The 10,407-nt window shown below is 47.9% G+C and overlaps 1 protein-coding gene across 1 annotated transcript in view; it reads left to right on the top strand.

Moving 5' to 3' along the window:
• Positions 1–4,146: 4,146 nt before the first annotated feature.
• STX11 (syntaxin 11) overlaps positions 4,147–10,407 on the top strand; it is a 43,963-nt gene continuing 37,702 nt past the window's right edge. The window contains exon 1 of the mRNA XM_083176143.1: positions 4,147–4,488. The gene's annotated coding sequence lies outside the window, so the exon portion shown is untranslated. The remainder of the gene's footprint in view (positions 4,489–10,407) is intronic.

Below are 10,407 nucleotides of genomic sequence, written 5' to 3'. Positions count from 1 at the left end.
TGACAGGTGTAACAATACACAGTATGCTGACACAATAATGAAATAATAAGCAGGGAGACAGAGAGTGGGAATCTCCCAACTTATCTGAAAACGGAGGGATCTGCAACCAGGAGAAGACAAGGATCCTGGAGGCAGCTAGGACAAGGCCACTGGGAACAGGAACAAACGCTGTGCAGGAGCCTGGAACCGGGAACACTCGAGACACCAAATCAAGAACTATAGCCGGCGTCTGAGTGCACCGGTCATGCAGTTTAAATAGCGCGCCAGAGCGCTACCCTGACGCTACGTGCGGCGTCATGCACACCCCTTCCTCCCTGCGGCCGCCAGGCATCCCCCGTCGCCTTGGCAACCGCTGCGGCAGGGGAGGAAGGGGTTGTCTCCAAGTTGCCGGGCGCCCGTCTCCGTCCGCCGGAAGTATCCGGCTGATGACGCGACGGCGTCCCGGTAACCTGGCAACCGCCGGGACCTCAGTGGAGACTGCAGGGCGAGCGCAGGCGCTGCCCGTGCAGCTCCTAACAGGTATAAAGTCATAGCTTAAGCAAAGGACACATGGGCCCTTATTCTGGTTCACTAGCAAAGACAAATTCCTTCTCAAATGGACAAAGCCATGTGTACTGCAGGAGGGGGGGGCAGATGTAACTTGTGCAGAGAGATTTAGATTTAGGTGAGTTATTTTGTTTCTGTGCAGAAAGATACTGACTGATTTATTTTTACACTGCAATATAGATCTCACTTTGCAGTAAAACCCCACCCAAATCATCTGCTCCCCCCCTGCAGTGCACATGGTTTTGTCCATTTGAAAAGGAATTTGCCTTTGCGAGTGAACCATGGTGTGAAGCTTCCATATTGTATCACATCTCTGCTGTTTGCTTTCTACCCAGAATAGTGACTGAATTGCACACAAAACCTACTGTAGATGAAATGTCGGTGCCAGTAGTCACCAGAGCCGGCCCTAGCCTAAATGACGCCCTAGGCAAGATTTTGGCTGGTGCCCCCTAGCACCACCATTAGTTCCGCCTCTGACCCTGCTCCCCTTTCCCAGCACCATCAACCCTCATCATAGCAGTCATCATTTTGGTGCCCCTACCCGAAATATTTTAAATAGAAACAGTGGGTACTTCTTTACTTTCACGGCGCCACTAGATTAGGACAGATAGAAAATCGCGGTCATCGCGGGCATTGAATGCACTAAAAAATCGGGTGCGACGCGATGCCCGCGATGCCCGCGATTTCCCATAGGGACCAATGTTAAATTTCTCAATGGACACGATTTTCTGTTCAATGCCTCAATTGACACGATTTTTCCATAGGAAACAATGTTAAATGGCCCACAGAGGCCAAATAGGCACCCTCAAGTTGTTAACGCCACCCCACGATCAACGTCAACCCGAAGCGTGGCGAGCGCAGCGAGCCCGCGAGGGGCGGCGGTACGCGTCCTCCGACCTTTTCATGCCCTACTATCCACTAGGGCGTGGAGTGAGAATAGAATAGTGTGGCGAGCGCAGCGAGCCACCGAGCCCGAAGCGCGGCGAGCGCAGCGAGCCCCGCGAGGGGACGCGGATACCTGTGAAGCCCGCGAAGGGACGCGTTTACCTGTGAAGGTATCCGCGTCCCCTCGCCACGCTTCGGGCTCGGTGGCTCGCTGCGCTCGCCACACTATTCTATTCTCACTCCACGCCCTAGTGGATAGTAGGGCATGAAAAGGTCGGAGGACACGTACCGCCGCCCCTCGCGGGCTCGCTGCGCTCGCCACGCTTCGGGTTGACGTTGATCGTGGGGTGGCGTTAACAATTGTGGGGGCCATTTCACACTTGAGGGTGCCTATTTGGCCTCTGTGGGCCATTTAACATTGTTTCCTATGGAAAAATCGTGTCAATTGAGGCATTGAACAGAAAATCGTGTCCATTGAGAAATTTAACATTGGTCCCTATGGGAAATCGCGGGCATCGCGGGCATCGCGTCGCACCCGATTTTTTAGTGCATTCAATGCCCGCGATGACCGCGATTTCTAGTGGCGCCGTGAAAGTAAAGAAGTACCAAACAGTGCACCCATTCGGTGTGCAGCCCAAACAGGGGTGTGTTCTTGCTGGGAAGGGGCATGGCCACCCAATAGTACACCCAATTCAAATTATGCCACACAGTAGTGCAACTTTATTCACATTATATCATGCGATGATGTCCCTTTTTCATGTTACATCACACAGTAGTACCACTTTACCTTATATACATTATTCACATTATACCCTTAGAAAAAAGGGCTAACACTGTGACCTCTGCCTCTGACTGGATACAGATGTTTCCTCATACATCTTGCCTCAATAGGCCATGCAGCTCCTAGCCAGTTCTGCTAACATTGGGTGCCTTTTTTGCTGAAAATTCGTCTTATTTGCATTGTTATGACCAGCACACACAAGGAGCTTCCGATGATTAAAATGATATGCGGCATGCCTATATTCTGTGTGATTTTCATGAATACACTATTTCATATGCAGATACAGCCTCACTCACACACAGAATATAGACATGCTGCATATCATTTTAATCAGCAGAAGCTGCTGGTGCCCCTAGGCATTCCAAATGCCCTAGGCAATTGCCTAGTTTGCCTATGCCTAAGGCCGGCTCTGGTAGTCACATTACTTTTGTCGCATTAGGGATTTGAATAGGATGCATACTGTATTTTTTTTCTCTTGTTGGAGTCTTGGCATGGCAAGTCACAAATTCTGTGGTACACCAAACGGTACTTGTTTCCTTGCACGGCGGCCATCGCATACCATATTTAGTGGTATGTAATGCGATATTCATGTTAAATTAACAGGAGTGCTTGTACAATGAAATATCGCATAGCATTGAATGCCAGCAAATGGCATGCAATGCGATGCAATGCGATTTTTAAATGGACAAGCACCCTGATGGGTGCTTACAATGTTAAATGCACCCCCATTGTCAACGCCAACCCGAAGCGTGGCGAGCGCAGCAAGCCCGTGCGGCGGTACGCGTCCTCCGACCTTTTCATACCCCTACTATCCACGTCAGCTTGGAGTTGATCCTAGATAGTGTGGCGAGCGTGGCGAGCGCAGCGAGCCCCGTGAGGGGATGCGGAATGCGAGCCCGAAGCATAGCGAGGAGAAGCGGAATACATGTAAGGTAATCCGTGTCCGCTCGCCACGCTTCGGGCTCGGTGGCTCACTGCGCTCGCCACGCTATCTAAAATCAACTCCACGCCAACGTGGATAGTGGGGGAATGAAAAGGTCAGAGGACGCGTACCGCTGCGCTCGCCACGCTTCGGGTTGGCGTTGATAGTGGGGGTGGCGTTGCCAATGGGGGTGCATTTAACATTGAAAGCACCCATCAGGGTACTTGTACAATAAAAAATCGCATCGCATGCCGCTACATTGCATGCGATGCGATTGTATAAGATGTTCTACGATCAAAATCGGGGGCGCCGTGCTAGGAAACAAGTACCCACCAAACATATCTATTCTGCGCTCTTTGTACTTTGAAATATTTATTTCTAGGAAGATCACTTGCATCTGCTTGTTATGAGCGACTATGTATAGAGACCCCATGCTCATGGGAGTTTCCACTTTGTAAATTCCCCATACAATTACTGTCATAGCAGTAACCAGTAGGAGGGAGGTGGAACAGACCATAAATGAATCAGTGGAAGGTGGCTTATTATACCAAGGATGACAAGTCTGCTCTCATTGTTATGCATGTCTCATTACTATGCACCTTGGTCTACAACAGGAATGCTACAGGACTACAGGAGGAGCATGTGATACACATGATTTATATGTTAATCTATAATCTGTATCATATACACCTGTAGCAGATGTCACTAGAAGTGTTATATTGCCTTGTATAGTGCACAAAGATAACGCTTAGTCTAAACATGTACAGTAGTGGTTCTCGACTCCAGGAAAGGTCATGTTTTCGGGATTTGTGCAGGCAGAAGCAGATGAAATATTTACTGACCGAGAAAAAGATATCCAGAAAACATGACCTGCTGGTACTTAAGGACTGAATTTGAGAACCACAGATGTGTATTAGCTTGTGCATGATGCCTGCCTAAAGAAAATAGGGATAAACATCCCTCCCTATTACCTAACCATATACCCATTTGAACGTGCACACAGCACAATGCGGCCCTACAATAATCACAGCGTGTAGGTGAACTCTACTGACTGACGGAGCAAGTAGCAGTCAGGCGTGTGGGTGGGAACACCTCCACTCAACACACTGCTTCCTCCTGAGACAGGCAGCCAGCGCCCACCCACCTGCCCGGGACACAGAAGCAGCAGACAGGAGCTCGCCTATTGCCCAGTACACATCTATTATCATCACAGAGGAGTAAGCACACATGCTGCTTCTTGCTGCGCTTCCCCTGGACGCGGATTGCAGGATATGACCGGAGTGCTGCACCCCAACACCGGCTACTAGTACGGGCACTTAGCACGGAGCCCAGGCGCTGCAGCCTACACTGTACAGTAAGTTGTCTTTGTTTCTTGACCTACACTGTATGTATCGTGGTGGTGATACATACACACATACATGTGATCAGGCAATCTGCCCCACATGGAGAATACATTGGTTACTTGCAGGGAGTATCTATAGCACGAGGCTGAAGTTAGCTTCTTATTCAAGCTCCAGTTTATTCAAAACATTCAGTTTTGCAAGGGTTAATGAGTCTTGGGACACAAATTTGACACCTGAATCGACAGAGGCGAGTCACTTGCATTTGGCCCACTTGGAATTTGTTTGGCCCAACACTAATTTGGGTACAAAATACGCTTGCAATGTGGGCACATGCACCATATTTAAACATTTTGAATAAGTAGTTGTACTTTTTCAAGGGTTAATGAGCTTGGCTTGTCAAAGTAGGCACATAGGTTAAAACAACTCACAATATGTTGTATTCTTATAGTGTGTAAACACAGTAGGCGGGATGCACTAACATCCGCCGCCCCTTACTGCCGGCTACCACAATGCAATTAGTATCACAAATGGCAGCTCTTGCAATAAGAGCTGTCCTTTGCGAAGCAGCCAGTAGGGTGTGAGCAGGTCCCCAGTAGCTCTCTCTCCACACCCCCCCCCCCCTCCTGCTGCCCCCCGGCCGCTGCTGCGGCACTCCACCTCCTCCCTGCACCCGGAAGGTGTTAGGGAGGAGGAGGTCATTGGTATGGGCAACATAGCAGGAGGTTGCCTGGAAACAGGTGAGGGGGGAGCAGCAGGGGTCCATGCGGGGAGAAGGGGGTCTCGATAAGAAGCCCATAGGCCAGGGGTTCCCAATCTTTTTTGAATCACGGCACCCTAGAGTATCAGAATTTTTTTACGGCACCCCTAGACCAAAAAAATAAAATTTAGATTGGGTTTATATGCAATTCTTAGGGTCAGTTATGTGGTAAAGGGAAGGATTTGCTTCTGTTTGTACACATTTTATGATTGGCAGGCACCAGCACTGGTTTTGCTCATTAATAACTAACCATTAATAATTTGAGTTGGTCCTGGACCACCAACCAAGGGCACCCCTGCATGTGTCCCGAGGCACCCCAGGGAGCCACGGCACACAGTTTGGGAACCACTGCCATAGGCGATACATCCCCCCCATTTTGGTAACCCTGCGTGCAGGTTTTAGTTAATACCGAAATGCGGTAAAAACCTAGATAACAGGGTTTTTACTGCATTTTTGCTTTAGTGCATCCCAAGCAGTATCTGCTCTCTCGCATCGTCCATGTCGGGATCCCAATTTACAGGGCCTGTTTTTCCTTGTGGGGGTCCATGACCCCCATAGAAGGAAAATAGAATAGCTGGGGAGCCGCCGAGCCCGCAAGGGGCTTGAATGCGCTCACCCGCCTGTCAGGCTCCTGACAGTCAGGATTCTGATGTTGGAGAAATGACTGTAAGCGGGTTATACCATACCCTGAGCTTATAGTCCTCAGCAGGTCTGTATTGTTGGCCAGGGAATAGCAGCAGAAGAAGCTGCCAGCTTAACAGTGGGAATGCCACTGCCTGCTCAGACCATGGGGCAGATGTATCATAGCAGCGCTTATCGCGCCGCTATGATACTTCCTGCTTCGCCTCAATAGCGAGGCGAAGCAGGAAGGGACATCGACAAGATGTATTAACATCTTGTCTGCCGAAGCGGGGGAGCGTTAACTCCCCCCTTCAGCGATGTCCCTTTCTGGAGATAGCGCATCAGTTAATACTGATGCGCTATCTCCTGTCCCCCGGCCGGCCGCACTGGGCATGCGCGGGATCTCGCTGTTCACGCGAGATCCCCAGCGCAGCCCACAGCTGACAGCAGGGACAGCGCTGTCCCTGCTGTTTAGATAGGGCTTCGCCAGCCTGATGCTGGCGAAGCCAAAGCCGGCTTCGTGCGGAACGGTCAGCGATGCTGACCGTTCATACATTCGGCCTGCTATCATTTTGATAGCAGCGCCGATATGGACAGGGGCGCATAGCGCCCCTGTCCATTACCGCACGCTGGCTGCTTCATACATGGGGGAGAAGCGGTATCAGCGCACATAACGTGCGCTAATACCCCTTCTCCCCCATACCGACCGTTGATACATCTGTCCCCATGTGCTGTATCAGGTCACTTTTAGGCATACAGGAAAATATTATGTTTTTCATTGGTTGACTTGTAAGGTATTGCAGTGCAAGCCGGTGGGGAAACCAGACAAGCCAGATGTATCAAGCTTCAAAAAGTGATAAAATGGAGAGTGACAAACAGACAGCCAATCAGCTCCTACCTGTCATGTTACAAGCTGGGTTTGAAAAATGACAGGTAGGAGCTGATTGGCTGGCTGTTTATCACTCTCCATTTTATCACTTTTTGGAGCTTGATACATCTGGCCTATAAAGACATTCAAGGTATACAAGATAAGTGTTGGGTCCCTGGCAAATAACTACTACTGCATTCATTCTATTGTAATTGGGGCAGATGTACTAAAGAATATTGAGATAAAGTCAACTCCATGTTACAGGCTGTGTTTAAAAAGGACAGGAGCTGATTTATTTGGTAGTTTATCTCCACTTTATTACATGCCAAGACTTAGTACATCTGTCCCAAATAGTGTTGAACATATAATGTAATTGTTTTTAGTATTCCCTTTACTTGAACTTAGCATGGGATACTTTCTGGTGCTGGTGCTGGGTGACAGTCTGTAGTTAATGCCATCAGTGCTCTGACAATACAGCATGCAGTTGACCTGCATATATATCTAGAAACAGATCGGGCAGTGTGTCCTCCATACATGGTGCCTGATCCGCCTCAACTGAGTGGACACATGCAAATGAACTGCCAATTAATGGGGCAGATGTATTAAGCCTTAAGAAGAGATAAATGCAAGGGTGATAAAGAGAGATAAATATCCAGCCAATCACCTGCTAACTGCCATGTTACAGGCTGTGTTTGAAAAAAGTCAGTTAGCAGGTGATTGGCTGGGCGTTTAACTCTCCTTATCGCCCATGCATTTATCTCTTGTTAAGGCTTAATACATCTGCCCCAATGCCGGCTGTGGTGTGGGTGTATGCATGGTCGGCGTATGGCCCGTTCACGCAGAACAATACACCATTATATCTTTAGATATGTCGGCTATTGGCTTGCACAGCCGACACAATTTTTTCTGGCGCCCCTAGGGTATAGGTTTCTCGTTGATAAAATCAGAAAAAAAAATATTACTTTAAGAAAATTGTGTTTATATCTCCTTATCAGTTACGTAATAATGGACAGAATTCACTTTTGTTTGTCCGCAATTTAAATTGGTCATGGACCACCAATCCAGTGCTCCCCAGCAAGTCCCACTGGACTACACTGATCTTCCTCCACATTAAAAGTCATGCCAGGGCTGGGCTTAATGTTAGGCTGCATCAAACAGACACCCACCACTAGCAAATTCGGAACCCTTAACGTGGATGTTAAACTACAGAGGCTCAGTGAAAGGGGTATTAAGGTCGACGCCAGAAAAAAAAAACGACCATATACCCAGTGAAAGGCTTTTCTTTTTTTTTTTTTATTGCTGATGTGTATGTAGCAGCTGTCCATGTCCATCCTTGTTCTCCGTTAACGTAACGGTTCAGGGGCAGATTTATTAAGCTTGGAGAAGAGATAAACTGGAGAAAAGGTAAAAGGAGATAAAGCACCAGCCAATCAGCTGTGTTTGAAAAAGGCAGTTGGGAGTTGATTGGCTGGTGCTTTATCTCCTTTTACCTTTTCTCCGCTTTATCTCCAGTTTATCTCTTCTCCAAGCTTAATAAATCTGCCCCTGAGGCGTGTATGAGCAGCAATAGATCTACAGTGTCTACATAGACAATAGGTCTACCCCAAAATGTTAACAGGGTCAAAATGTCAAGATCAAAAAGGTAGACACATATCAAGGTCAACATGAGTTTTTCCTGTTTTTTTTTTCTTCTTAAACCGGCATGTTCATACTCCAACATCAGCAGAGCGGGAGAATATAATAGTGTAGCGAGGCGCAGAGGCCAAAGCATGGCGAGCAAAGCACGTCATGCGGGGATATGCGTTACACCAGTCGTGGTCCATGTTGACAATTGTCAACATTGACCCCAAAATATTTGTGAAAAACTCACGTCAACCTTTTCATGTTTCTACCTTTTTAATGGCGACCTTTTGACCATGTCTACCTTTTGGGGTAGACCTATTGTCTGTGTGTCTAGATCAGTGTTTTTCAACCACCGTGCCATGGCACACTAGTGTGCCTTGAGCTGTTCTCAAGTGTGCCCCCAGATCTAGAGATGCCCAAACCAGTTTACAGCCACCAGTTCCACTTTTATATACTGGTCACTTCTTTTCATGTAAAGGGCCAATGTGTTTTATTTTTGTTTCCTGTGGGAACCAGTGTGATTGTTTTTTTCCTGTGGGGGCCAATGTGTTTTGCCCTGTGGGGATCTCATGGTGTGCCTTGGCAATTTTAAAATCTTATTTAGTGTGCCGCAAGGTAAAAAGGTTGAAAATCACTGGTCTAGATACTGTCTATCTAATAATCAACACCCAGTGGAGACCTGTATAACTTCTTTAGTTTTGTAGTTAGGGAAAAATAATCTTTGTGTTTATAATCCCTTATAAACACTAATAAAAAGCATGCATTAGATTATCATAATTATCATAATTCATTATCTGCATTTTTTATGTATTCTGTAACATCCCTGGAAACAGAGGGGGAATTTTCCTAAATTATTATAATGGTGGCAGTCCCTTCTACCCTCAGCATTATTAATACTAAGCAGGGTCATGGTGTCTTGGGTATAAAAGCTGCACCGATGGTTCTCTTGTGAACATCACAACATACTTGCATTTAAATATGATTCAGCAAACGGTTTAATGAGCTAATTTCACTCTGTGGTACATGTGTGAGCTTGTCTCAAGGTGTTTCTGTGAAGAAACACACCTAAATAACATCTTCACAAACCTGCATTGTACTCTGTATATTTGATTGGATTTGAGAAATTCTTTGTACAGTATGTCAGGCTGGGTACACACCAGATTGAGATACTGCAGACTCACTGCCATCACACTGAAAGTGGCCGATCTAGGTAAGCAGATACACTTACCTAGTGTTCATTCTAGCACCCGCCATATTTGAAAACCCATGCAGTTCCTCCTCCCTGCCTGGGGTGTCGCTGTCTGCTGTAGTGTTTCTAGCACAGTGTGGTCTGTATATCAGCACTGATGTGCTAACCAGACCGGTGCTAGAAACACCAAAGCAGACAGCGACACCCCAGGAAGGGGGGGGAAGTGCATGGGTTTTCAAATATGGTGGGGGTACTTGTGTATTTTGACGGCGCCCACGAAATCGGCCGCAAATCGCATGGAAAAATCGGATGCGATTTTGCGGCCGATTTTCGGCCGATTTTTTACTTTTTCCGGCCAATTTGCATGCTGTTCCATTATTGCACACCTTGCACACCCCCGAATACCATTGTAGTGCATCGCATGCAATATAGTGGCATGTGATGCATGCTATGCGATGCATGTGAAGCGATTCGATTTGTAATTGTACAATCACCCTGATGGGTGCTTACAATGTTAAATGCACCGCCATTGTTAACGCCACCCCCACTATCAACGCCAACCCGAAGCGTGGCGAGCGGCGGCGGTACGCGTCCTCCGACTTTTTCATACCCCCACTATCCACGTCGGCGTGGAGTTGATTTTAGATAGTGTGGCGAGCGCAGCGAGCCACCGAGCCCGAGCCCGAAGCATGTAAAGTAATCTGCATGCGCTCGCCACGCTTCGGGCTCGGTGGCTCGCTGCGCTCGCCACACTATCTAAATTCAACTCCACGCCGTCGTGGATAGTGGGGGTATGAAAAGGTCGGAGGACGCGTACCGCCGCCCCTCGCGGGCTCGCTGCGCTCGCCACGCTTCGGGTTGCCGTTGATAGT

The sequence above is a fragment of the Crinia signifera genome, chromosome 3 (assembly GCF_055691185.1).
Source record: "Crinia signifera chromosome 3, ASM5569118v1, whole genome shotgun sequence".
Classification (NCBI taxonomy): Eukaryota; Metazoa; Chordata; class Amphibia; order Anura; family Myobatrachidae; genus Crinia; species Crinia signifera.
This window is presented reverse-complemented; position numbering and strand designations above follow the sequence as displayed.